Raw genomic sequence first — 5,755 nt, forward strand, 5'->3', positions numbered from 1 at the left:
GGATTTTTAAAGAATGTTAACTCGATAATGTTAAATAATTTCTGCAGTCAGTTCAGTGGAACATTTACACTCTTGTATGTGTGTGTGTGTCTTTACTGCTCATAATGCTTTGTGAGACCTTTACTTACAGACATACCAGATAAACATGTTCCCCTTATGTCCAAATGAATTTTGTGACTCAGTTGGATCTTTATATCATGTCTGATTTGACTAACTCATCTTCAATTCTTTCAATCTATTTCTCTGTGAAATGATTTTCAAATATTATTGCGGTCCATAGAGGGTAAAATCTCTGAACAAATAAATCCAATTTCAGAAATAAATTGTTCCTCTAGTCTGTACCTCCTCCCAAACATATCAAAAGGTGCAAAAAGCCCCATCAAAAGCAAAAAGAAACCTTCCTGAATAAATCAGGTTGTTGTTCCCAATATCTCTGAGACATTGTGTGTCCTGAGGTGCAATCCTGTTGTGGGATGTACCTCGCCACCTGGTGGACAGCACAGCCCCCTATCCAGAAGGATGTTACACAAGAGATGATCCCCTTTGCTGCTGCTGTACATCAATGGTGAAGAAAGGGAATGGGGAAGGTCGTTGGCAATCAAGAGAGCTGTTTTGTCCCACATGTTGATGAGCTTCTTGTGTTGTTGAAGCAGCATTCAACCAGGCACGTGGAGAGGATTCTGGAACAGACCTGACTTACATCGTGTAAGGTGGGCAGGCAGGAGGGGAGTTGAGCGCTGTAAGATTGTTTTGCCTCTGCGCTGATCTTGTATCAATTGCATGGTTAGTCCTGTTCAGTTTCTGGTCAATATTACACCCCCGGAATGCTGCTCATGGAGGATTCAACAATGATATTGCTGTGGAATGTCAACAAGGGATACTCGGATTTTCTCTTGTTGAAGATGGTCTTTGCCAGGCACGGATGTGACACGGCTGTTACTTACCATTTGTACAGATTTTAGATGCTGGCCAGGTCTTGCTACATATGTATATGCGGTTTTTGAGAAAGTTTTTAGCTCAGGTTGAGATTCAGGTTGTAAGATTGTTCTCAATGAGAACAAACCTACCAGCTTAGCAAGCAAACTTACAACCTGAACATATGAATATGCGCTACATCAGTATCGGAGCAGTTGAAAATGATGCTGAATATTGTCCAATCATCAACCAACATCCCCACTTCTGAAGGGAAAGTGATTGACAAAGCAGCTGAAGATGGTTGACCCTGAGACTCCACCCTGAGGAACTCCCCTCGAACTAACAAGGCCTGGATTCTCAAGGCCCACCAACTTCACAAGTGGAACATGACACGTCTGAACAGGTTGGTTAAAAATGTCACCTGCAGAAAAATCCAGGGATTCAAGTAGACTGCTGTTTGTTTCAAAGACCACCTGAGGGTGAAGCTGTTATAAAGCTATCGCCCAGGACACTGCACCACCCGGGCAATAGGTTCTGAAAGAGATGCACACAGCACTGGAATGGTTCATTCTGTTTCTCTGCTCACATTCCTGCCAGACCTGCTGACTTCCTCCAACACTTTCTGATTTGATTTGGATGCGAGCATAAGAGGTACAGTTAGTAAGTTTGCAGATGACACCAAAATTGGAGGTGTAGTGGACAGCAAAGAAGGTTACCTGAGATTACAAAAGGATCTTGACCAGATGGGCCAATGGGCTGAGAAATGGTAGATGGAGTTTAATTCAGATAACTGCGAGGTGCTGGATTTCGGGAAAGCAAATATTAGATGGACTTATATACTTATAAGGTCCTAGGGAGTGTTGTTGAATAAAGAGAACTTGGATTGCAGGTTCATAGCTCCTTGAAAGTGGAGTCGCAGGTAGACAGGATAGTTAGAAAAGCTTTTGGTATGCTTTCTTTTATTGGTCAGAGTATTGAGTACAGTTGTTGGGAGGCCATGTTGCAGCTGTCCAGGACATTGGTTAGGCCACTGTTGGAATATTGCATACAATTCTGGTCTCCTTCCTATTGGAAAGATGTTGTGAAACTTGAAAGGATTCAGAAAAGATTTCCAAGGATGTTGTCAGGGTTGGAGGATTTGAGCTATAGAGAGAGGCTGAACAGGCTGGGATTGTTTTCCCTGGAGAATCGGAGGTTGAGAGGTGACCTGATAGAGGTTTACAAAATCATGAGGGACATGGATTGGGTAAATAGACAAAGTCTTTTTCCTGGGGTGGGGAAGTCCAGAACTAGAGGGCATAGTTTTAGGGTGAGAGGGAAAAGATATAAAAGAGACCTGGGGGGCAACGTTTCCACCCAGAGGGTGGTACGTGCATGGAATGAACTGCCAGAGAAAGTGGTGGAGGCTGGTACAATTGCAGCATTTAAAAGACATTTGGATGGGTATATGAATAGGAAGGGTTTGGAGAGATATGGGCTGGGTGCTGGCGGGTGGGACTGGATTGGGTTGGGATATCTGGTCGGTATGGACGGGTTGGACCGAAGGCTCTGTATCCAGGCTGTACATCTCTATGATTTCAGTCTCAGCTTTTCAGCATCTGCAAGAGTCACCCTCATGCCCCGCCCCGTGACGTCACGCGTCCCTCTGCGCATGCGTCCGCATTCCCGGCCAAGATGGCGGCTGTTCACCTCGGAAATGCAAACCATTTCCCCACAAGTTAGTTTTCAAGGTGCTCGCTTCTCTCTGGAAGGGTTTATTCTCGGTCTGAATCCCTCTGTCCAGCTCCTGCAGCCTTACCGTCTGGAAAAGCGCGTCTCTTCCCATTTCCCACGGAGACAAACCCGGCACTGCGGCTGCACCGCCCTCGCCTGTAGTGAGTATAGAGGGTATTCACCACCGCGGGGAATGCTGGGTAGGTACTCCGCCATTGAGGAGATTAACACAGAAGGTTAATTCTGTTCATTAATAATTTTCTCTTTCCTGTATTCCAATCTTCTGCTATCCAAATAATCTTTGGAAGAACAAAATTGGCGGTTAGAAAAACATCTTAAAATTGGATGCATCTATCAAATCTCACAAATCATCTCTTCAACATAATCTTGTCATTAAAATAGTAGATCTCTCAAATCATTTGGTAAATTACCGTCCTCAACTGATGGTGGTAGATTTTGGAAACTCCTTTAACAGGTGGATGTTTAACACTCAAGCCAAGAGATACATTTGTTTATTCTGAATGTCTCTGAACATGTTTCTTTTGTCATCTCATTTTACAGAGTAGTGGAATTAATGAAAACTGAAGCATTTCTCTGATGCCAGTTCTGTGCTAACTTCTCAGCTACAAGCTCCAGCCAGAGAGTTTACATTGAAGTAGAATAACATTGATTCAGAGGTGATTTTTTTTTAGCATTCATCTATAATTCAATTGTTAACTTGTTTTGCTGTGGTTCATTGGTTAGGCCCTGGTGTGATCCCTTTACTGTGGATCTGAATCCATGCCCATGCATTATTCTGTTCCATCCCTGTCCTCCATGACAATCTCTTTGCCATTGCCCAACCTGCGCTACCTTTAATAATGAGTGTTTTAACTCTCTGTGACAGTTTACTGTTATTTCTTCTAGTCATGTTCAAATGAGGGTTTCATCACTGCAGGTCCCTGAGGTATGTGCTGTTAATTTATTCCACTCGCATGTGTGGCCTCCCTCACAAACATCACCCAGAACCTGCTATTCTCCTGCCTGCTTTCATTCTTCTTGCTCCCTCTGACACACACTATTCCCTTCCCTGCTCATACCACTCCACCTCCCCACAGCCCTGTGTAAAAGACATGCCCCTCACATCTTCATACTCTTCTGTCTGAACAGCCCTCCCAATGTCTTTCACCTTGGGAGAACTTCACAGCCCTCCTACTCTATGTGACCACGTCCAGTCACTCCAACCCTCACTACCACTGTCACCACCTCCAAACACTCCATCCCTCCCTACCACTGTCACCACCTCCAAACACTCCATCCCTCCCTATCACTGTCACCTCCTCCACTCACTCCAACCCTCCCTATCACTGTCACCTCCTCCAAACACTCCATCCCTCCCTATCGCTGTCACCACCTCCAAACACTCCATCCCTCCCTATCACTGTCACCACCTCCAAACACTCCAATCCTCACTACCACTGTCACCACCTCCAAACACTCCATCCCTCCCTATCACTGTCACCTCCTCCAAACACTCCAATCCTCCCTATCACTGTCACCACCTCCAAACACTCCAATCCTCACTACCACTGTCACCACCTCCAAACACTCCAATCCTCACTACCACTGTCACCACCTCCAAACACTCCATCCCTCCCTATCACTGTCACCACCTCCAAACACTCCAATCCTCACTACCACTGTCACCTCCTCCACTCACTCCATCCCTCCCTATCGCTGTCACCTCCTCCAAACACTTAAACCCTCCCTATCACTGTCACCTCCTCCACTCACTCCAACCCTCCCTATCACTGTCACCACCTCCCCTTCCTGCCCTAACGTCCTCACTCCCCTACCCTCCCATTGCCTCCCCCCCCCGCCGTCACCTCCCCCCCCCCCCGCCGTCGCCTTCCCCCCCCGCCGTCGCCTTCCCCCCCCGCCGTCACCTTCCCCCCCCGCCGTCACCTCCCCCCCCGCGCTGTCGCCTTCCCCCCCGCCGTCACCTTCCCCCCCCGCCGTCACCTCCCCCCCCGCGCTGTCGCCTTCCCCCCCGCCGTCACCTTCCCCCCCCGCCGTCACCTCCCCCCCCCCGCCGTCACCTTCCCCCCCCCGCCGTCACCTCCCCCCCCCCCACCGTCACCTCCCCCCCCCCCCCGCCGTCACCTTCCCCCTCCCGCCGTCACCTTCCCCCCCCGCCGTCGCCTTCCCCCCCCCGCCGTCGCCTTCCCCCCCCGCCGTCGCCTTCCCCCCCCCGCCGTCGCCTTCCCCCCCCCCGCCGTCGCCTTCCCCCCCCCGCCGTCGCCTTCCCCCCCCCGCCGTCACCTTCCCCCTCCCGCCGTCACCTTCCCCCCCCCGCCGTCACCTTCCCCCCCCCCGCCGTCGCCTTCCCTCCCCCGCCGTCGCCTTCCCTCCCCCGCCGTCACCTTCCCTCCCCCCCCGTCGCCTTCCCCCCATCGCCTTCCCACCCCCGTTGCCTTCCACCTCCCCATCGCCTTCCCACCCACCGTCGCCTTCTCACCACCCGTCGCCTTCCCGCCCCCCGTCGCCTTCCCCATCTCCTTCCCCCCCGTCGCCTTCCTCCCCCGTCGCCTTCTCCCCTTTCCTTTCCCCCTCTCCTTCTCCCCTCCTCTCCTTCCCCCCCTCTCCTCTCCTCTCCTTTCCCCCCTCCTCTCCTCTCCCCCCTCCCCTCCTCTCCTCCCCCTCCCCTCCTCTCCTCTCCTTCCCCCCCCTCCTTCCTCCTCCCTCTCTCCTTCCTTGTGGATGTCCAGAGCCACCAATCTAACAGGGAATCAGAACAGAACAGGGAGAATCAAACAAAGGACTTGGTGTTGAATTTGTGGAGTTCTTCCATTTTTGTTGTGTGTGTCGTTGTGTGTGTGTGTGTGTGTGTCTGTGCGTGTGTCTCTGTATGTGAGTGTCTGTGTATGTGTGTGTGTGTCGGTGTGTGTGTGTGTCTCTGCTTGCGTGTGTCTGTGTATGTGAGTGTGTGTGTGCACGCATGCATGTAAGATGGGGAAAGTAAGGAGTGAGTTTAATTCAGCATCTCTCACCAGATTATACCTGCCGTTAAAGTTTTGACTGTGATATCATCAAGGGACCTTAACTCTGTATCAATTACAATGTTTTCCCTGACGAGGGAGGGAATGAT

The 5,755-nt window shown here is 50.4% G+C and overlaps 1 long non-coding RNA gene across 1 annotated transcript; it reads left to right on the forward strand.

The window, feature by feature from the left end:
- Positions 1–2,632: 2,632 nt before the first annotated feature.
- On the forward strand, positions 2,633–3,575 carry LOC148137808 (uncharacterized). Its single transcript, XR_015754119.1, has 3 exons — positions 2,633–2,789; positions 3,190–3,305; positions 3,535–3,575. It is a non-coding gene; the product is annotated as an uncharacterized LOC148137808 (long non-coding RNA).
- The last annotated feature ends 2,180 nt before the right edge of the window (positions 3,576–5,755 follow it).

This window comes from Chiloscyllium plagiosum, unplaced genomic scaffold, assembly GCF_037043375.1.
Source record: "Chiloscyllium plagiosum isolate Xiang-an unplaced genomic scaffold, Cpla_swu_hap1 HiC_scaffold_42, whole genome shotgun sequence".
Classification (NCBI taxonomy): domain Eukaryota; kingdom Metazoa; phylum Chordata; class Chondrichthyes; order Orectolobiformes; family Hemiscylliidae; genus Chiloscyllium; species Chiloscyllium plagiosum.